At 40.5% G+C, this 22,988-nt stretch overlaps 1 protein-coding gene across 1 annotated transcript in view; it reads right to left on the bottom strand.

The window, feature by feature from the left end:
* Positions 1-10,293, bottom strand: part of brinp2 (bone morphogenetic protein/retinoic acid inducible neural-specific 2) — a 309,436-nt gene extending 299,143 nt beyond the window's left edge. Inside the window, exon 1 of the mRNA XM_047369231.1 lies at positions 9,560-10,293. The gene's annotated coding sequence lies outside the window, so the exon portion shown is untranslated. The remainder of the gene's footprint in view (positions 1-9,559) is intronic.
* Positions 10,294-22,988: the final 12,695 nt, after the last annotated feature.

Raw genomic sequence — 22,988 nt, 5'->3', positions numbered from 1 at the left:
TCAATAAACCGTCATCTGACTGGTTTAGATCTCTGGACTCCTCCATCACTAAATTTCTTTAGAAAGCTAAACCCCCTTGTATTAGCTTAAAAACTCTACAAAAGACCAAAGATAAAGGAGGACTAGATCTGTTTAACTTTCATCATTACTTCTTAGCCAACAGGCTACAATACATCTCAACATGGTTTAAACACAGTCCTCTAGATGAACCCTGGCCAAATGTAGAACAAACATTATGCAATAATATTAAGATTTCAGATATTCCATTTATTAGCTCAAATATAAAACGACGTATGTTTTAAAAGCCTCAATATCAGCACCTCTCTGACAGCATGGTGGGAATATCTAAAAATGACAGAGTCTTCACTAATCACATGCAGATGCACACCCATCTGGAACAACCCTGACATCCTAAAAAAAAATAATATTATAAACTTTCCACATTGGGGGAGTAAAATAATTTTACCTTCCCCCTCAGTTTGCTTGTTGGGCAACTTAGATGATGTCACCATAGAGATAAATTCAGTTCACATGGTTTTCACTGACTTATGTATCGCAAAGATAAGAATAAAATCCTTCTTAATATTAACCAGTACAGAAACCTTCTGTTGGATTATATAAGTCTTGACAGCCTCTGCCTCCACATCAGATCAATCTGTCTGGGCTCCTTTAATCGGCTCCATCACCTAATGGGGGTGGGGCACCTTTGGCTTCATCCTGTGGAGCACTGTGGTGGTGCGGGGGGGTGTCTGGGTTTGAAGCATTTGAGGTGTCGCTGGGCTGGGGTCGCTGGAGGGTCTGGCGCTGGTGGCTGTGGGTGGGGCTTTGGTGGGTCTAAGGGGCAGCATCTGGTGGCTGCATGCAATGCTTTTGGGGAGCCTGTGCCGGTGGACATAGATTACTGGCGTGGTGGCTCCTTGGCAGGTCTGGGATGGGCTTGTGGGCTCTGGATTCCTGGGTCGTGTTGCCCCCTGGCTGGGGTCCTGGCTGGGCCGGCGGGCTTGGGTCCGTGCGGGTATGTCGCTGGGGTTTTGGGCCGGCGCATGTTTGGCACCCGGCACGGGGCCTGGGGCCTTTGGTGCATCGGTGGGTGTAGGGGCCTCCTAAACTGGCAGATGCTCTCTCCTTCAAGAAGTGCAATCTGCTGGCGGGGCACAGGATTTGTGGGAGGGGTTGGGGCGGAGTCACCCTGGGTGTCTAATGTCTTATGTGTTCTGGGAGGTGTTCGAATGTTGGGGTTGGTGTAGGTTTTCTTCTTGGGTGGAACTGGGTGGTTGACCTTGGGTGGGGATGGGCATCGTTTGGACCTGTGTTGTTCCGGTTCGGATTCTGGTTCCTTGTCTGGGTTCCGTTTCCTGATGCCAGTCCCGGTTCTGTCTAGGGGAGGGGGATCGGAGGGGTCTGCATGGTTTGGACGGGCTTCTGGCCGGGGTTGATCTCGGGGTGGACTGGTCTTGGCTTCTTGGTGGGTTTTGGTTTTGACTGTGGGCTCTCTGCCTTTTGTGGGCTTCGGTGTGGGTGTTCTCACGGGGCTACTTCTGGCAGTGGTATGGCTGCCAGGCATGTTCCTGGACCTGGAGAGTGTGGGTCTTCTTCTCACGGGGGTGCACTTTCGATGGGGGTTTTGTTTTTGGAGGGCTGGTGGAGGCGCATTTGCATGGTGTGGACTTTGTGCACAGCTTTTGCTTTGGGTGCTCATTGCTGCGTTCTGCCCTCCGCTGTATGGCATGCTGTGGTGTTGGGGCAGTGGCCCTGTGCATGGCGGCTCTGGCCTCTGTGTGTGGGTGCTGCAGGGCGGCGTCGCTGGGCTCGACAGTCTGTGGCCTTTCTGTGCCACCCTTCTGCTTGCTGGACTGCCGAGTTTCCCTTGGGCACGGGGGTGTTGGTCCTAGTCATGGCATTAGAGGTTACGTTGCATGTACACATTGAGGGTTCTAGGTGGAATTGGGGGGGGGGGCTTGGCAGACCCTCTTCCCCACCTGTTTTTCTTTTTAAATGCATACTACAACAACATGCATCAACTCTACATTTGAGCAGGCGGAGGGCTTGGGGTCTTTTCACACCCACGTTTGTTGTTTGCCTTTTGGGGTTGGAGGCCGAGAGAGGGATCTGGGTTGGGGTTCATGTCTTATGGGTTGACTGGTGCTGGGGCTGGTCCTCTTTTTGGATATGGGGTGACCGGCATCTGGATCGGCTGAGCGCCAATGGCAGAGCTGAGCTGGATAATGTTTCTACCTGGGCTATCTTTGCAGTGTCAGTGATGTGGTGTGTCTGTATGGTTGCAGGGCATGGTGGGGGACGCCCGCTGCCGGGACCTCTTGCCGGGTAAGTTTGTCCCATTTTGTTGTGGGGTCAGGAGTTCCGTTGTGAGATTGGTGCTCGGCAATGTCTGCCCTGTTGCACCTATGGGCGGGGACTGGGGTGGCGATGCTTGGGGCCCTTGCCTCGCTGTCGCGGCATGCTGTGTGGTGGGGCGGGACGCGGCAGGGGTGCTTGGAGCGGGGCTGTGTGGAGCTTGTGCTGTGTGGGTGTTACTTCATTGGCTTTTCGGGGATGAAGATCACCTGTGGGGGTGTGCTCATATTCTGTGGGGAGGGGATTCATGGCGCTTGTGTTTGATATCTGTGTCCTGGTTGGATGATTAAGTCAGTAGATTGTGTTTATGACTTTAGTTCACCCTAGAGAACAACTTTGTTTACCAATATTTTAGCTAGCAAAACTAGTCCTAGCTATGTTCACCATTCACACTTTGATCAAAGAAATGGTTACAAAGTAATTTCAGTTGTTTGTAAAATCTAATATAGACCATTATCTGTATTTTGTATCTCCTGGTTTTGGCTGTAAAAACTAAATATGAAAATAATTTTTAGCCAAAATATTACTTGTTCAGTCCTCCAGGTGTTGAGTTATTTTTCCCAGCCAACTCTCTGATACTCTAAACGTTAGAGATGTGACACATTGACCCACTTTTTGGTTTGAAAGCCTAACCCCGTATGCAGGGTCAGACCCAAAACCCAATCCTACTATAATAACACATTTTATTTATAGGTGCCTTTCTAGGCACTCAAGGTCACCTTACATAAAACAGACAAAATTTAAATAAATATTAAAATAAGTACAAAATGGGGTTAAATAAAACAGTGAAAAATTACAATCACAATGCATAAGCTAATTTAAACAGATACGTTTTGAGTTTAGTTTTGAAGTGTGGCAATGAGTGTGTGTTGCGGAGATCAGGTGGAAGTGGAAGACGGGCGGGGGGAACAGTGAGATGGATCGAAGAGGAGGATCTGAGGGTACGGACAGGTACAATAATGTGAAGAAGGTTTGAAAGATATAAAGGAGTGAGGTTGTGAATAGCTTTAAAGGTAAGAAGGAGTATTTTATAGTTGATACGATATGAAATAGGAAGCCAATGAAGCTGTTGTAGAACAGGTGTGATGTGATGGATTGAAGGAGTCCGTGTAATGATACGAGCTGCTGAGTTCTGAACCATTGTAGTTTATGAAGGGTTTTCTGAGGTAGACCAAAAAGAAGAGAATTACAATAATCTAAACAAGAGGTGACCAGACTATGAACCAAGACAGCAGTGGAATGAGGAGTGAGAAAAGGACGGAGAGGCAGCTGTTTTGAGGGCAGAAGGAACAACACCAGCGGTAAGAGAATAATGTATAATGTCTGTAATCAAAGGGGATAGAGAGGGAAGGGTAGCTTTAACAGGAATTGTTGGAAGAAGATCTAATTGGCAGGTTGAAGATTTTGATTTTTGAATTTGGAGATGTCATTAATTGAGGGTAAAGACTGAAAATAAATTAGTAGAGGCAGTTGAAACTGAAACTGATGACATTAGAGCCACAGAGTGTAACAGTTGTTGATGAACATGTGATATTTTTGAAGAGAAAAAAGATACCATAGTATTACAAAAATCAAAAGAATATAAATGCGGAGGAAGTGAATCTAGTGGTTTTGTAATATTTGCCAGCAGGGAGAAGAGGGCCTTGGAATTACCCTCATTAGAACTGATTAGATTTGAATAATATATGGATTTAGCCGTAGAAATGGCATCTTTATAGTGAAGAATGTGGTTTGAATACTTATCTTTGTGTACAGTGAGTCCAGTTTTCCTGTAGAGTCTTTCAAGTTGATGTTCGTTTGCTTTTAACTGTCTAAGGGTGGAAGTAAACCAAGGTGCTGTATGAGTGATTGAAACAGATTTGGCTTTAAGTTGAGCAAGATTGTTTAGAACGTACTGCAGGTATTTGTTGTAATGTGATAGCAGTTCATCTGTGGTAGAAAACCGCTCGACTCTGGGAAGACTATTGATAGAAGAATGTAAGTTATCTAAGTTAATGTTCTTAATTTTACAAAAGGTTATAATACGTGGAGGGTTAGAATTAGAAATAGAAATATTAACTCCAAATGATAAAAACATATGATCTGAAGATGGGAAAGAGTCAGCTTTACAGCCAACAGATTTAACACCAAAACAGCAGGGTAAATCCAAAATATGACCTTTAATATTTGTGGGGAAATTAGTATACTGCTGTAGTCCAAAACTATCCAAGCAGGATATAGTCTTTGGTAAAAGGATTATCATCTTTATCCACATGAATGTTAAAATGTTGGCAAAAAAACCCAAACTGGGTTTTTATAAGTATAACCCAAGCAGTTTTTATAGAGAAAGAATAGAGAGTATAGAGAAAATAGCTTTTTTCCTAAACTCAGTCTGGACAAATCCACTAAACTAAACCAGTGTTTATATTTGTAATTTTTCAATTCCGTTCAAACCCTGATTTAAAATGTTGTTTACTTATGCTGTAAAAGATTACTCAGAATGCTCAGAGGGCCATTGCCTAATCTAAAAGTGCAGTGTAATGTCTGTTATTAAATAGGCTGCATTTCCTGTTTCTCCCATTGTCCTAGAAGAACTATATCATACTTCAATCACTACAGAGCATACACACTGAGTACATGCATTTACATAACGAAAAAACTTTTTGCAGAGGGGCTCGTAGGAAAATGAATTCACCCACTCCGTAAATTATATTGAAAGACAGAAGTAAAACAAATGAGACCAGATAGTACCACAATATTTTAAAGGGTGTGAAATGGGACCATTATCCTTGTCCCCTCATGCTACCAAGATAACTTTTGAAGTAGTGTACCACATAATAAAATATTTTTAATGAATGACTAATATCTCTAAGAGACTAGCCTTGACCTGTAGACAACGAACCCGTCTGTAAAGGCCAGTTTAGTGCAGCTGAGCCTTTATATGAGCGTGAAGCTAATTTCATCTCTGATAATTTTACTTTTCCTTGGCTACATCAGCTATAAAAGTACAGACCGAGAAGTATCCAATGGTTTTAAATATATTCCATTAGGTCTAGAGCAAAATGAAAGGTAGTTTGATTTGGTTTCTGTTTGACAGCACAAGCCAAATGTTGCTACACTCAGGGAATCCATAACAGTAACAGATGAATCATGGGTTTCATTCCACCCACCATGGATCTATGATTCTCAAGCAGGGAACCAAACAGTAACAAAACTGAATTAGAAAACAGCAAAGTTCCCCTTTTACACATATAACACAGTGTAATAGGTGGGCTAACGCATGGCTTTGGGCAATGATTCAATAACCATCTTGGGTATTATGTAAATGCTCTGAGATACATTTGTATTGAGGGGGAAGTGATGCCAAAAGTGAGAAAGAGCGGATTATTATGTGTGAAACTTTCAACATTTATTTTCAGAAATGCCTTTTCCAAAATGTTTTTAATCTACTGTATGTTTTTTGATGTTTTTCAAGTTAATCATAAAGATATTTTGTTCTGTGAGCCAAGCACAGTTAGGTCCTTACACACCTACCAATTCAAAATAAATATGTTGGTGTATCTAAACTTTTGACGGGCACTGGAAGGGTGTTAATCAAAGCCAATGTATTATTTATTTTTCCTCATATCAATTTAAAAACAGACAGATTTGTTGGTACCCTTGGTAAAGATGTGTAAAAAGCCTTAAAAGTATATAAATATATTTTGCAGTAGCCTATTCTCACGCTAAAAATAGTGAAGAAATTAAAACATAAGTTGGAAGATTATCTTGTTACCCTTGTTAATCAATAGTCTTTAACATAATACATGGTGTCACAGTTATTGGTACCCCTACTTTTAATTCATTGTACAACCATCGTTTGGCAATGGACCAGTATTATTCTTCTAGTATAATATTTAAGAAGAAATAAGTATGTATTTTTATTTCAAAAAATGATCCCATGATGTAAAAGGCCCACATCGTCACATAGCCTTTCCCAGTGGGTGTGAGGTGCTTTTCCACATTGTCATCTATTATTGCACACCAATCCCTCTTGGAATGTTTGCTGTCAAGAAGGTCTCATCGGACCACGGCAGTTTCAGTCAAAGTCCAGTTGAGTTTAAAAAGCTTCATATGTTTATCCTTATGATAGTACTATTGAAAATAGCTTTTTTTCTGGCATCAGTCTCAAACAACCAGTTGTCATGTAGCAAGGTAGGTTGTTATACTGACTTTGCTACCCCAAGGTGCCCCTCTTCGCTACAGTTTTCTAACAGTGAGCGCTGGAGATTTTGTTTACCTCCCTTTCCATGTGGAAGTGCTACCAGTGATTTTGTTAAAAACAATCATTATTTAAATAAATAAAGGTTGTAAATAAAGGTTGGATATTACTAACATTTTATAGTGTAAGATTATGCTACTGCAATAAAAGACTAACTAATTGTAAGGTTTATTTACGCATCCTTACCAGGGGTGCCAAAAAAATGTGTCCAAATATAGTTCACAAAACTAAAGTGAGACAGTATGATCAATTAATTTCAATGTCGTACAAAAAGTGGAAAAAAAAAATGTAAACAGCAAAACAAAAGAAAAGCTAGTAATAATATTCTGCATCTACAGCAAAGTTACAGAGCCTTGCAAAATTATCCACATCCCTTACAACTTTTTTCACATTTTGTCTTCACTCTATTTTATTAGGATTTTACAGTCATATTCAATATATTTTAATATTATTGAAAAGTTTGTTTATTTCAGCAACTCATTTCACTAAGTGAAACACATTGTACAGTTTAATTGCACACAGACTTTCTAAGGCTTCATTTCTGTTAATTACTAGGATTTTCTGCTTACAGCTAATGAGAACACAACAGTAGAATATTACATTGGCTGAAAAAAAAAAAAAATTTAATATAGAAATGTGGGCTTAATAAAAAGTATACGTTTGACACTGGCCTAAAGGTTGTTATTTTCAAAAGGTACTTTCAATCTCACAAATGAACCTCATCAGAATGCATTCTAACTTTAATTTATTGAATGTGACCGTGCGTGACAGACTGACATAAAAATACCAAATAACTAAACTGAAAGGAAAAGGATATATGGTTTTCAAAGTTTTTTAAAGCAAAACCTTGAAAAGTGTATCATATTTTTGTATTCAGCCATCTTCTATTCTGATACCCTATAATAACATCCCATGCACCAAACTGCCTTCAGAAGTCACGTAATTAGAAAATACTATTCACCTAGGAGAAACTGCTTAAATACAGCTCTTCTGTAAAGGCCTCAGAGATTTATTAGAGAACATCAGTGAACAAAAAGTGTCATGAAGAACAAAGCAGACTCACAAATCTTTACAGGAAACATGTAAAAGAAGGTGCACTGGTCCTTACACATTTTAGTTTATATCGAAAAAGTTGTGGTGTAAAACTATGTTAGTAGCCTGAACATACCATCCCCATGATAGAACAGAATGGTGGCAGCATCATTAAGTAGGGATGGCTTATTTCACCAGGGACAGGAAGGCTGTTCAGATTTAATAGGAGTTAAATGCAGGTCAATCCAGGAAGAAAACCTGTTGGAGGCTGCAAAAGACTTCAGACTGGGAAGGAGGTTCACCTTCCAGCAGGATGACGACCCTAAACATTTATAGCCAGAGCTGGAAAATAAGTCATTTTTGTAAAGCGGAATGGGCAGACATTTTAGTCCTGTGTAAAACTGATGGAGACACTACCAAAACAACAGCTGTAATTGCTTCTACAAAGCATTGTCTAAAGGGGGCTAAGTACAAATGCAAATGCAGTCTTCACATTTAATATTTTTATTTATAAAACAAAAATAGGAAAACTATCAATTCACAATTATGCACTACTTACTGGAGTATCACATAAAAAATTATAATAATTGAAGGTTCTCATTGTATTTTGTATGACAAAATGAAGTTAACAAGGTATAAGTACCTTTGAAAAGTACTCTAATACTTGTAAGGAACTTGTGTCCACAGGATTCTCTGGAACAAAACTGTTTTCAGTTTTTGAAAACAGCTGCAGTTTAACTCCTCCACTCCAACTTTAGTACCTTCTCTAATGGACACTTCATCTGCCTCCATGGCTGCCTGAAGCTTTCAACATCTTTCCAATCCAGTCCTGATGGCGGCACGGATTTACAGTTGGGCTGCCATTAGACAATATGTCATTAGAGTTCTGAGTGTCATGCACTCAGCTTCTCATTTACATCCTCTAAGAGGCACTGTATATCACAGAGATCTCAGTAGTGTCAGGACATCTATCTTCCTCTCAAATGCATGGTTTAGGACGACTGGAGAGTGGATAAAAGATAAAAGCGAAATCCCCTGGTATGTGGATAGATTTAAGTGTTACAGTGTGCATAGATAAACTGTTTGACTTGTTTTCAGTTCATTAAGTGACTTGCTTGCTGTGTTGGGTAAAGAGGCACCAGTGATGGGTGGGTGCTCAGGAACAAAATCTGAAGCAGAAGCCTCCTCCTCCTCTCTGAGGATTTCCTTTCAAATTATGTGCAAAAGACTCAACAAAAGTACTTGTCAAGTAAAAAGGTTGTGCTTACATAGTTTCGAGAATGTGTAGTTCCTCCTGCAACATACAGGAGGAGAAACATTCTGGTAGGAGCGAGGCAGGGAGACAGGATGGCATCCATCTCTTAGAGGGAAGACAGAAGGAGCACACACACATGGAGGTGAGATAAAGCAAAGCAGAGGTTGAGGGACAAGTCAGGCTTAGAATCAGCTTGCAGGCAACATAAAGTGATAAGAATTGGATGTGCTATGCATGAGCACACACACACACAAACACACACCCACACACACACACACACACACACACACACACACACACACGGATGGATATGACTGGGAAGTTAAAGAAACAAATGCTAAACACAGCACAACACTAAGGTGCACACACATAATTTCCTCATGGATCTAAACGCAATATATTTGAGGCCAAACAAGCTCCTTGCTACACAGTTCTGAAACGACCAAACAAGCACACCATATTAATGATCCGTATTGAAACTCAGTTGTACCCTATCTCAGCCTATCTAATCGATCATCGATCATCTCTAATCTGCATTCTCTTGCTCATACAAACCTGGCTGTGCGCAACGCGTAAAAAACGCAAAGTAGCTTTACATTCCCCGCCCCACTGGCCCAAACCCCTATTTTCTTATTATTTTTATTCATCCGCTTGCACCCAGTCCCACTCAGACTCACCCAGGGTGTGAACGCAGTCCTCCCTGCGCGCCTCTTGCTTGTTTGTCCGTGAATCCAGTAAAAAGGAGATCTGAGAATACGAGCAGCAAATGCGCCAGCGAACAAGTGGACACGGCAGCCGACTCCTCTCCTCTCCTACTTCCACACTCTTTCCGCTCTCCTCACTCTTCCCCGCTGACCCGGGGCAGGGTGAACATCAGCCGCGTTAATCCGGGCATTGTCTCCATCATCGGCTTGCTAAAAAAAAATTAATAAAGTGAGTCTAGAGAAAGCAGAAGTTTAAGTTGGGAGTAGAGCAATGCCGTCCTGTGCAAATCCGCGCTCTGACACAGTGTTGGCAGTCAGTTTTCGCAAATGTACAAAGCTTGATTCAAATGTTTTTGTGATGCACGAAACTCGCCAGTTTGTAGGCTTTGTGACTGAAAGCCAAAGGATAAGATTTAATCTCCATAGGATGTTTTCTTTTCTTCTCTTCACTTCCTTCACAGCCAAAGCAACTCTCTTTAGGAAGGATGAAGCGCACCTGCAGCCAGAGCCAGGGCAGACAGGCGCAGGTATCTACAGACCAAGCATCCTTCTCCAAATCTTTGTGTGTAAAGTGATCTGTTAAATGATTTATTTCAGGTCTCTGTGCGCCACGGCCATCACCCGTTCAGCCTTGCGTTGGTTCTTCCAGAAGCTCAGGGAAAAATCGTCTCGTTTCAACTGCACTCTCTTCTCCTCTGTTCTCTCTCTCTTCACCCAGCTCAGTTGGTCCTTCTGTAGGCAAGCCACGCCCTCCCTATGCAGCGATTGGCTGGGAAATTCGGAGAGGGCGGATGGAGATGAAGGCATGTATTATTGCGAACTCTGGAATACAGGACAGAGCGACGTAGGGACAATCAGCTCTCCTTGCCAGTCAGATGGCGTTCATCCATAACTTTTCTCCACACAGACCTCTTCAATGGAAGACCTGCAATAGGCTTTAAAGAATTAAATCACCATATCAAATGCATCCCGATAAACGTCATCAGAAAGATAAATTATTTCAGTAATTCAATTCATAAAAGTTCATTGCACAAAGTATATTTCAAGTGTTTATTTTTGTCAATCTTGATGATGGACACGAGTCAGTGTAATCCAAAAAGTAAGTTTCTCTGAAAATTTTAACATTACATGAGACCAATAAAAAGGCCTTTTATTATATAAATGTTAGATTATTGCATGCACAACCTAGGTGTGTATATATATATATATATATATATATATCAAACTCAAACAGAAGGAAAATGATTAAATGGGCTGTATCACATTTTTATTGAGTTCCAAAGTTTGCTTGTCTCTCAGACTGCTTATGAGAAGTCTATTAAATGCACAATGCAAAAACAAGTAAGCTTTTCACAAATCAAATCGCATATTATTTTAAAATAAACAACAGTGGCTGGTTTTTATGATGGGCCTAATTGGAAATGGACCCACAAATCAAATTAGGGCCCCAAACAATCTTGAGCCAGCTTTGCCTTGAAAGGACTCTAAGCTGAGGTCATTGAAGAGTTCTGGAGGAGATTCACAAGGTGTGGCCAGCAGATAAAGCTTTAGCTTCAAGAGCCACCACACACAGATGTATCCAGGGCTGGTGCAGACCCAGAACCAGAGACAATTTCAGCATCTTACCTGGGCTAAACAGAAAAGGTAGTAAAACTTGCATTTCATTTGGAAATCATTGTCCTAGAACCCAGGAGAAGAGTGAACAGGTACATATAGTTTGAGGTCTTGTGTAGGGTTTCCAGTCAGTAATGACATGGAGAGCCATGCCATCTGCTGCTCTTGGTCCACTGTGTTTTTAAGTCCAAAGTCAGTGCAGTCATCTACTAGATAGTTTTGGAGGACCTGCTGCCCACTATTCACATGTTTTTCTGGAAATGCTGGTTTCACTTTTCAGCAGTACCTGGCACCTACCCACAATGCTAAAAGTACCAATACTTGGTCCAAATAATGTGGTATCACTGTGCTTCACTGGTCAGCAAGCCCCCTGACCTCAACCCCATTGAGAAACTATGGAGGTATTAAGAGGAAGATGAGAGACACCAGATGAACAATGCAGATGAGTTGCAGGCTATTATTAAAGCACCACTGGCTTCCTTAACATCTTAGCAGAGCCACAGGATGATTGTCTCCCTGTCATGCCAAATTGATGCTGTAATTCATGGAAAAGGAGGCCCAACCAATTACTGAGCACATATACTATACAATATATAAATATACTTCTTAGTGGGCCAATATTTTTATTTCACATAGCCATTTTTATTGCTCTTATGCATCTGTAAGCCATAATCATCAACATTTATAGTATTAATTCTTTCAATAAATCATTGTATGTGATGTCTCTGTATAGTCATTTCTTGAAAATGACTTTCTAAAATAAGTTATCTACTTTATTGGATTGTAATTTATTGAGATTCACCTCCATGTATCAGTATGGAGTTCTTTTTCTCAGAATACAACTTTCCAGTTCCTTTTAAATAAAATGACTCACATGTGCAACTCATAACGAGCTACTTGACGTTTCTTGCACCAAACAAATCTAGTATAACACACTTTGATCCAGGAAAAAATAAAAATAACTGACCTTAAACGCAACATTAAATGCATTAAAAACACCTTCCATGAAAGAATTAGGATCATTTTAAAGGTAATAATTTTTTTTTTAGAAGTATTGAACTTTAAATAATGTTAAAGATGCACATTTAAACATGTTCCATAAGATGTACCCAGTCAAGAGGTCCATTGCAAACGTTGCAAATAAATGTGTTGGATGAACTGGAACAATTGCTCATCTCCTATGACTGTAAGTTCTCAAGCAAACTCTGTTAAAATGTGAGAACAGGCTAAATAATATAAATAACAGCAATGATATTGATAATTACAAAGCCCTCACCCTAAAGCCGTAATTCTACATGGAAAGACCTGGGAAGTGTGAGCAGACCGAGAGTATACCAGGAAAGAAGGGTAGCTGGCCGTCTAATGAAAGTGGAAATACTTCCCTCCCTTTTTTACCCTCTAATTCACTGGCAGTGCATTACCAATTTTTTTTTTCTGCTACAAATATGCTTTGGCTCCCGGCAAAACTGAATTCGTACTGACATTCTTTCCCATTGTGCAGCACATAATCATACCATCCTGTCTGTCTGCCTGTCTGCCTTCATGGACCACTTCTCTTTATAAAATGTACTGTCTTCGAGCTAAGCAGCTTCCTCGGTAAGTCTGTGATGAATAAGTAAGTGGTTAAAGGGAGACTGGAGAGTGAAGAGTCGACTGAATATGGTGCCCAGGGCATCAGGAGGGAAATAAGGAAAAAGCCAGTGCCGCCTTTCTAATGGCAGCAAATGAGGTGGGCCGGATATTGTTGTGGCACAGCCACACATGGTTTTAAAAGGAAGGCATGCAAAAATCACTTGACAGCTGCTGGGAGAAGCTTTGATTGATGACAGTGCTCCAGGGAGTGTTTCAACATGAACTCGGTTAACTTAGAGCTACACGCAGCATTCATCACAGCCAAGTGAGATGCTTACTGCAACCCAGGTGGCATTTTATTCAGAAAGGCACTTGAGGGACATCTTCATCGGAATGGTATCTGTTTGCAGCTATTTAAAGGCTCACATCAACAAATCTCCAAGAGTCCCTTCAAATCGAAGAATCAGCAAGAGGTTTTCAGCGACTTCAGCTCATTAAGCTCAGCTGGTACTAAGGGACTCAATGTGTGCCATTAGTATACCCCCCACATCATTACACCAACACCACCAACCTCAACCATTGAAACAAGGTTGGGCGGATCTATGGTTTTATTTGGTTTATTCTGAATTCTTACACTTACCATCTAAAATGCCAGCTGAAAACAAGCTTTCTTTTTCAGACTACTCACTGTAAATGCAAGATACAGCTAAATGTAAAGTTTAGAGTCAGACATGTTTGTTTTTTTTATTTGTATTACCAAGCAATTGACAAGGTGTACCTAATAAAGTGTCAAGAGACGGACAATGATGGTTCGTATCACCTATTTATTCATTCTGAATGGGACCAACCTTCCCATTTAGAATGAATGGGAAGGTGTGTTTGTTTTGGCATAACAGGGGCACAATCAAGATCCAGGAACATCCTTAAGTGATGTCTCTAAGTGTAGTTTCTCAACTGTTTCAATGTACTCAAACCTTTGACAGAAGAAAGCAATCAATGTTTCTAACTGATTTCTTTTTGCTAATACTAAAGCTGTCCTCTTCCTTAATGTGGATAAAGTGGTTCTTATCTGTAGTTGTCAGAACACAAATTTAGTTTGCTGTATTGCTCTACAGTTTTAATTGCAGCCACTTTTAAAGCATTGTGACGTTGCTGTTCCTCCATAGTAAAATCTTGATACTGTTTAAATAAATTTGCCAACAAAATGTTCACTAACATAGTCTAAAATCAACCTCCATGCTGGTATTCTGTTATTGCAGCTGTACTAACATAAACACAATGGAGCACACTGGTCAATCTGGAAAACACCACTGGTAAGTGTCTAATAATAGATGGTGGCACGCAGTCGTGCAGTGGCATCTCGGCTACCGGCAATAGCAGATAAAGTTAAATATAGTTTAACAGAAGTTTGCCAACTTAGGCACAGGAGGAGAAGGACATCACAACAATGTTGGGGGAGAGAAGAAATAGGTGGCTGTGTTGGCAGAATTGGGGGAAAAGAACTGGCGTGCTGGCCAGATTAAAAACTACAAACACACCCGCTTTGTCAACTTTGTCCTTGCAAATGTTAAGTCGCTGGACAGCAAAATAGACTCTCTGAGACTCCCAATGAATAGATACAAGGAAATGGGGAACTTTTGTGTGCTTTTTCTAATGGAGAAATGGCTCAACAGCAACATGCCTGACGCTGCTTACTGGATCAAGGGACTTCTCTTCCTCCGTGTCAATCGTAATCAGTTGTTGGGAAAACCTGCAGAAGAGGACTTGTAGCTTACATCAACAAGCATTGGCGCACTAACTGCTGTGTGGTACGCAGGTACTGTTTCTGGACACTGGAAATTGCTAACATTAATGTGGAACTCCAGGAGTTACACAAACACATTTCTGAACTCCAAAACAAGCACCTGCAGGCAATACACACTGGTGTGAGGGATTTTAACCAGGCCAAGCTGACAGACATTTCCTCAGTTCTACCAGCATGTCTCCATAGGCAAGGCAAGGCAAGGCAAGGCAAGGCAAGGCAAGGCAAGGCAAGGCAAGGCAAGGCAAGGCAAGGCAAATGTATTTATATAGCACATTTCAGTAGCAAGACAATTCAAATTGCTATAAATGAAAAAAGAAAAAGAAACATAATAGGAAAAGTACATTGCAGTGGCAGGCTGCACGGTGGTGTAGTTGGTAGCACTGTTGCCTTGCAGCAAGAATGTCCTGGGTTCGATTCCCAGCCGGGGGTCTTTCTGCATGGAGTTTGCATGTTCTCTCTGTGCATGTGTGGGTTCTCACTGGGTATTCTGGCTTCTGCCTGCAGTCCAAAGACATGCCTGTTAGGTTAATTGGTCACTCTAAATTGCCCTTAGGTGTATGAATGAGTGTGTGTGTTGCCCTGTGATGGACTGGTGATGTGTCCAGGGTGTACCCTGCCTTTTGCCCATAGACTGCTGGAGATAGGCACCAGCTCCCCTGCGACCCACTATGGAATAAGCGGTAGAAAATGACTGAATGACATTGCAGTGGCATAAAGGTAATTAAATAATTAAAGAGAATAAGAAAATTAATAATTAAACAGATGATAATAAAAAATAAATAAAATAAAAATTAATGATAAAATGATTGATAAGAAAATGAAAGTTGGATTGAAAACTTAAATAAAATGTTTAGATAGCACAGCCAAAGGCCACTCTACACAAATAAGTTTTTAATTCTGATTTAAGCAACTTAGTGTTTCAGTGCTTTTAAAGTTTTCTGGGAGTTTATTACAGAGTAGTGGAGCATAAGAACTAAAAGCTACTTCTCCATGTTTGGTTCTGGTTCTGGGTATGCAGAGTAGATTTGAGCCAGAAGTCCTGAAAGGTCTGGGTGGTTGATACACTGACAACAAGTCTGTAATGTATTTTGGTGCTGAGCCATTCAGTGATTTATAGACTAACAGAAGTATTTTAAAGTCTATTCTTTGAGATACGGGGAGCCAGTGTGAGGACTTTAGAACTGTGGCGATGTGCTCCACTTTCTTAGTTCTAGTGAGGACGTGGGCAGCAATGTTCTGGATCAACTGCAGCTGTCTGGTCAACTTTTTAGGCAGACCTGACATTGTTGCAGTAATCAACTCTAATAAAGATGAATGCATTAATTAGTTTTGTAAGGTCCTGCTGAGACATTAGTCCTTTAATCCTGGAGATGTTCTTTAGGTGACAGAAGGCCGACCTTGTTACTTTCTTTATGTGCCTAAAGGTTCAGGTCTGAGCCCATCACTACACCCAGGTTTCGAGCCTCATTGGTGGTTTCTATCTGTATTAACTGAAGCTGTGTGCCAACTTTTAGACGCTCATCCAATGCTCGTCCAAAAATGATTACTTCAGTTTTGTTTTGATTTAGTTGAAGAAAATGTTGGCAGATCTATTCACTGATTTCTTCTAAGCATTTACCAAGAGCTCGAATGGGTTCATAGTCACTTGGTGACATTGTAATGTATAGCTATGTGTCGTCTGCATAGTTACTCAGAGAAGAAAGATACTTTTGCATTTTTCAGTTGTGAATTATATCTGTGGAGTTTCTTTTTATAGATGTTATAGTGAACCTGGAGTTTAGTCTGTCGCCATGTGTGCAGCTTTCGACACTCCCTTTTTTCACTTCTGACTGGTGGAACACTTCTCCATGGAGACTTTTTCTCCATGGCGACCAGGTGAAACAGTATAATAGATTATGTGTACACCAACAAGCAGGGGCCATACACAGTTGTCCCCCAACCCCACCTAAGTTTCTCAGATCAGATATCTATTATGTGGATTCCTGCTTACCTGCCTTTACCATAACCTGAAAAAGAAGAACATCACTTTGTGTCACTGTGTACAGCCATGTCAATGCTGCAGGACTGTTTTGATCGAACCAACTGGGATATCTTCAAAGATGCTGCAACTAATGAAAACAGGGTGGAGCAATATCTATTGGTCTATTGCAGACTGCAGTTACATCAGGAAGTGCACTGATTATGTCACTGCCTCAAAGACCATAACATTCCATCCTAACCAAAAGCATGGTTTAATGGAAATGTACAACTCCTGATGGCCCTGGATGAAGCTTTCAGATCTGGTGACTCTCAGGCACTCAGCACAGCAAGGATGAGCCTGGAAACTGCAGTCAAAACAGCAAAGAGGGACTATGCTCCTAAAATACAGGATAGGTTTGTTACCAATTACCCCAGAATAATGCGGAAAGGCATAAAAAAAATAATCACATGAGAGATACTGAATGACCCTCAAATCCATCACTCCCAGATGCCCTTAACACTTATTATGAACACAGGGTGTTGAATCCTTCAACTCCTTTCTCACTTCCAGACTTACTGTCCTACCAGGTGAGCTGTCACTCATCATGTCAGCTCATGATGTTAAGCGAACTCAGTGCATCAATCCCATAAAGCAACAGGTCCAGACAAAGTATCAGGAAAGGTGCTGAGGGGATGTGCCTCTGAACCAACAGTTTTGGACTGACATTTTTGTTCTATCACTCTCCCAGGCTGTGGTGCCTGTGTGCTTAAGACCCCCACTATCATCCTAGGACCCAAATGTGCAGCAGCAAAAAGCATGACTACCTTACAGTGGCTCTCACTCCAATAATTCTAGAAGGTTTCGAGTGGCTAGTTATGGACCATATTACCAGCAAAATCAATGTAAATGTTGATACACAGCAGTATGTATGCAGGACAAACCGATCTACATCTGTTATGATTCTGGTCCATCTGCCTGCTCTGCTCTGCCCTGCTCTGTCATCATGCAATCATCTCATCTGCTTCACCTGTTTGCAGCTGCGCTGGGGCGCAATCACAGTCATGCCACACACCTGTTTCACTGCTGTTACATACAGCCCTCAGACAGGCAGACGGTGTCAGATTTTCGAAAACATTTGTGAGTAGTTATCCAGCGTTCCTTCCTGACTGATCTCGTTACATGACCTTGCCTTGCCTTACGGATTATTCCCTCTTGCCTGCTCCTTGTCTGACAGATTGGATTTTGGATTTCGACTCTGGTTTCATGCCTCTGCCAACTCCTTGTCTGACATCTCTAGCCCTGGATCTCAACCCTGTTTTCTGTCCACGGATTTATGCCCCAGCCAAGCCCCTGGTTTATTCAACCTGAGCCTGTCCAGTTTTCAAGCCGGGCTGGATTCATTGTCAAGAGGACAATCACAGCCCTCTGTGTTCCAGCCACAGCTTCAGCTGATTTCCCCTGAGGTTCTGGATCACATCTTCTTCTGGGTTCCGCTCCTCTTTCCCAGACTGAGAAGGTTCGTGGCTTTACTTAACTCTGTTCTGGTCCTGAGTTTTATTCAGCCACTAATGTGCCTCTCTGTCCTCAGTGATTTGTGGAAGCTGACTGCTGGTCTCCTGTTCTCTGATTCCTGTTTTGCTGAATAAACCTTTTAACTTTCTTACATTGTGCTTCGCCGAATTTTGGGTCCTCAAATCACTGGTCGTAATAACATCTGACGCAGTGATGTCAGCCATTCACACTGCTCTGACTCATCTGTAATACTGTTTAGATTTTAGCTCTGGATTCAGTACAATCAGACTGTAGCCAACAAGTTACTCCACCTTGGATTAACATTGTTTCTCTGCAATAGGTTTATAGCCTTTGTTAACTTAGAGCTTTGACTCATTGGGCTTTGACTTTTATTTTTTTAACTGTTCATACGGAGGTCTTTTTTTTTTTTTTTTCATGCTTACTTGAAACAACAATAATATAAACATAACCCTATGATGACCAGAGGGCAAAGTTAGAAGAGACCAAATGCTTGAAGGTGCAGATTAACTCCTTCAGTCATCTCTGCTGTAACTGGAAATCCACTGTTAGTGGTGCTCCCTGCCCACAGCAGGATCCTCCACAATAGGCAGGATAAATTAATGTTTCAAGCAAGCAGTACAGATATGTATTTACCAGTACACAGTTTAAAGAGTTTTAACTCTATTCCGTTTTTGAAAGTAAGACTTTGTCTTGGTTTCATCAGTTGTCCCAGAAATTGCCTCAGTAAACACAAAGGAATATAACACCATCAACTGAGAAGTGGGACAGCAAAATGGAAGGTAGCTGATGTGATTAAGTACACCTGTGCTTGTTCTACAGGGGCATGTCAAAACCAGCATTGCGAAGACGGTCTGTTGCAGCAAAGTGGACAGTAGCTAAGGGAACACACTGAAACCACAAAGAAACTATTGCCTTGGAATGGCTATTGCCTTTAATCAAATAACAAAAACAGCTCCTAACAACTGATCTGCGCATAAGGAGCAATAGAACATAAAGCATATCATCAGACTTGTTAACTGTTCTGCCAGTCCATCTTTCACATTAGTTAAAGCACCAATAACACTGGCTGGAGAAGAAGCATGGTTGGATGCAATGAGATCACACTATTTGTTACCTTGTAAGCCAAGAAAGCCTGTATGTATCTTTTCATTTAGATTTCAGTGTAGGATCATTCTTCCCTGCACCTGTCATACCTCCACCAAAATATATCCTCAAAACAAATGAGGGATTAGAGGACTAAAAGGGCTGTTTGAAAAAGGAGCAAGGCTGCTCACTACAACCCACAGAATATGTATTTCCTTTGTTAAAGGGATTTAAAAAGTACGACACCCACTCAGTGGGCTAGCCAAAGCTCTGTGTTTTTTTTTATTTTGCTCACCTCTGCTGCGGCTGAAAGCTGACCAACAGTGGCACCATTTGCAGCATTAAAATGGAGGTACGTGTTTGGGCTTTTTTTCCTCAAGCAAGTGTGTGCACACAAGAAACTCTGTTTAGTTGTGACATGGAAGCTCTCCATGGACCTTACTGGGCCATGGAGAGAATTAGAATGACGATTTTAGAAACAATGAGGTGTGTAGTTTAGGTGTGAATGTCTCCATAGTATGGTTAAAAGCACCTTTAGATTTTTGGCAAGTCTTAACTTTCAACAAAGGATACATTATCACCATTATGCTTGATAGTTGGTAGTGTTCCAGAATCAAAAAGATTTACTATGACTCCTCAAAACATACTTTTTGCCACTGTGGCCAAATAGCTCAATTCTCCATCTCATCTGACCAAAACATCTTTTTCCAAAAAGCATTAGCTTTTCAAGCTCAGTTGAGTTTAAAGGTGTTGAATTTGTAACAGGGGCTCACAGTCAATGCTGATATAGAAATTAAATTAATTGTGAACAATGCCACTGTTTACCAGCAGTTTATTTTTCTTGAACATCCTAACCAATTTCCTATTTTAATCAGAGGGTGACAGTTTGGAGGAAATGGTTGACACCTTGCCACAATTAGGTATTACAACATGACAATGATCTCAAACACACATCAGCACTGCTTTGGGGATGGATAAGAAAGGTCAACATTAAAGTCCTGACCTCAACCATGCGGAAAATTTGTGGACTACCCCAACATGCCCAAAAGTGCTGAAAACCACCAGGGAGCCAACCAAATCAAATAGGTTTGACCGACTCTGGTCAGCTGGACAAACATCCAGCCAGATGTCCTAACTTACACCAAATAAAAAAGCAGAAAACTGGAAATCACTGAAGTTGTCTGTTTTATCATTCTATCCATCCATTCTATATGACATTCATAACCATTAGCTTCCACGAACAAGTATGAAGTCATTCTGCTTGAATCCTAATGATAAATGGTGTTGGTCTTATTGAACTGCTCTTCTTTCTCTACCAATGCTATAAATAGAACTGGGCTTGGCTTTATAGCCCTGCAATAAGTAAAATAAATATTTAATGCATTGAAATGAAGTAGAGGTACCATAGAAAGGTTACCAGGCAATCTTTTTAGAAAATGTCAGGCCGAACACATCTGATCCGTTTCCGATCTTTGTTTCAAAATGCCTTGATTTTATTGATTTAGTGAAAGTAATGAAAATAGATTTAAATTCCCTATCAAACAATGAGCATAAATAAATAAATAAAATATAAGAGTGTTACACCAGCCTAAAAATGATTTTCATGTTATAATCAGGAACCAGATTATTTTCTGTAAAAAGTACTGGATTGATACCGCCTAAAAAGTCCTTTCCATTAAGACATACGTCCGTAAGTTTTTCATACAGCCCCAGCAGACTAAGGCTAATTTGGGTGTCTATCAACACAAAGCTAATATGACCTTTTAAATGCATTGTATTATGTGCTACCACCATGTAAAGTTATTTTAAAAATTTCTTATTTAAATGTTTCTGTAAGATCAAGAACATAATAGGTACTACCAAATATATATCATGAAGAGACTCCCAGAAACAAAACGTGATAAAGAAAAGATTAGACAAAGATTTTTTGCTGCGCTAAGAAAGTCAGCACTTCTTATAATTTGAAAAGTTCAGTGACTGGATCTCTGTGAGCCTCGGGCAAAGCATGGTTTCACCCTAAGGCTGTGATTGCAAAGCCCCCTGAAGTCACCTCTGAAGTCTGGGCCTGTTGGCTGTTAATTTTCATTTTATATCATTTGTAAAAACTCTTTGGCAACCAAGCAGTCATGGGAATTTCATAAAAATATATAATCAAAGTTTGATACAAAATATCCCATTATTATCTGAACCAATGTTGTAATCCATGTCTACCTATGCTTAGAACTTTATATGTTTACAAGGTGGATGAATAGTGGTCTGTCTCTTCTATACATTGACTCCAGCAGGCAAGGTCCCAGTTTTCCGTATTTAATGAAGGTAACCGGCAACGCTAGTGTGCATCCGTGTCTGTCTGTTATAGTAGGTGTGTATGTTACTGTATGATTGTGTATGTGTGTAACTAAGGGAGACAGAAGAAAAACATAGGCAGACAGCATGAATGTAACATGAATGTAACCTTGATTCTTTAAAAGGTTATTTCTGTTTAAAAACATTTTTACTGCAACTATAAATTCATTAATCATATCTGTTTTCAGTTATTTATGCAATTATTTCAGAAATTGTTTTGGTTTAACAGGCACTATTTCTGCTTTGTATCACAGTCTTTCTCTGTGATTAAGCTCTCTACGGGTTGATAATTTTCATCAAATGATGTGATATTCTTTTGTTCCAAACAAATATCAGTATGGATAGCGAGCATGATTTGTTTTCCATTTGACATTTGAAGTGTTTTCAAAATGTTCCTTTAAATTTTGTGAGCAGTGTAAGTGTGGATAATTACTCAGAATGTAAGACAGGATGCCACCAATTGGAGCCACTTGAAGCATTCATCATCCCAAGGCGGGTAAATTTTCATTAGTGCAGAAAGAGAGCCTGCATGGCATAGCATGAGATGAAGTAGTATATTTAAATGCTCATTGCTGTAAAATTTGAGTGGCACAGACATTTTGTTGCAAAGTGGCATAGGTGCAATATCAATGAGACCTCAGAGCAGTGACCCTCATGCCGCAGCACTTTTTGACTTGTCCAAAAATCAATGGCAGCTTGAATTTGCTGGTGATCAAATTGCATAATATACTATGGTAACAGTTCTGTAAGAGATGACAGAGTGTAATTTACCCATAGCAACGTTTCTTCCTATGTCTTTGAAATACAAGACATATATGCAATATTGTTAAAGAGATATTATTTAGCTGATAACATAACTATAGTTCCTAACCACCAAAAGAGTAAAAATGCACTCGTAGTTATTTTTGATATTATTGTGAGTGGATCCTTTCACCCAGTTTACCCTTGCAGTTTTTGTTATTTCAAATTCTTGAATCATATGGTACTTTTGTTATTACATTACATGAGAGGTTTACCAACAGGTTCTGGATGTCAAGTTAAGGAGTTGTACTTTGTCACTGATTTCATGTACCTACTCAGTAAGTATGGAGCTGCAGCCTATCTTTGCAGTACATGGACAAGTGACAAGCTAAAAACCTCTGATTTACTATTTACGGTGCTTGAAATTAGATGGTGTTAACTTGAGATGAACTTTTAACTTAATGCTTTTATCTACATGACAAACCTGAAGTGAATGCAGCTGTCCCATGTTTGAATTGTATTGGGGGTTGGCAAACAGTGTATTAGTGCATTACCGCCACTTGCTGGTGTGGAGTTGCAATTATTGTCTAAACCAGAGAAGAATATAAACTTAGGAGAGTGATTACTGGAATAAGACACACGTGGAGTTGCATGAACCTGAAAAGATAACTGTGGGAATCAAAAATGGCAAAGAAGCATAGAAACTAGATAATTAAGGTGTCACTATGCAGAACATCAGGCAGCACAAG

Source organism: Girardinichthys multiradiatus, chromosome 6, assembly GCF_021462225.1.
Source record: "Girardinichthys multiradiatus isolate DD_20200921_A chromosome 6, DD_fGirMul_XY1, whole genome shotgun sequence".
Classification (NCBI taxonomy): domain Eukaryota; kingdom Metazoa; phylum Chordata; class Actinopteri; order Cyprinodontiformes; family Goodeidae; genus Girardinichthys; species Girardinichthys multiradiatus.
This window is presented reverse-complemented; position numbering and strand designations above follow the sequence as displayed.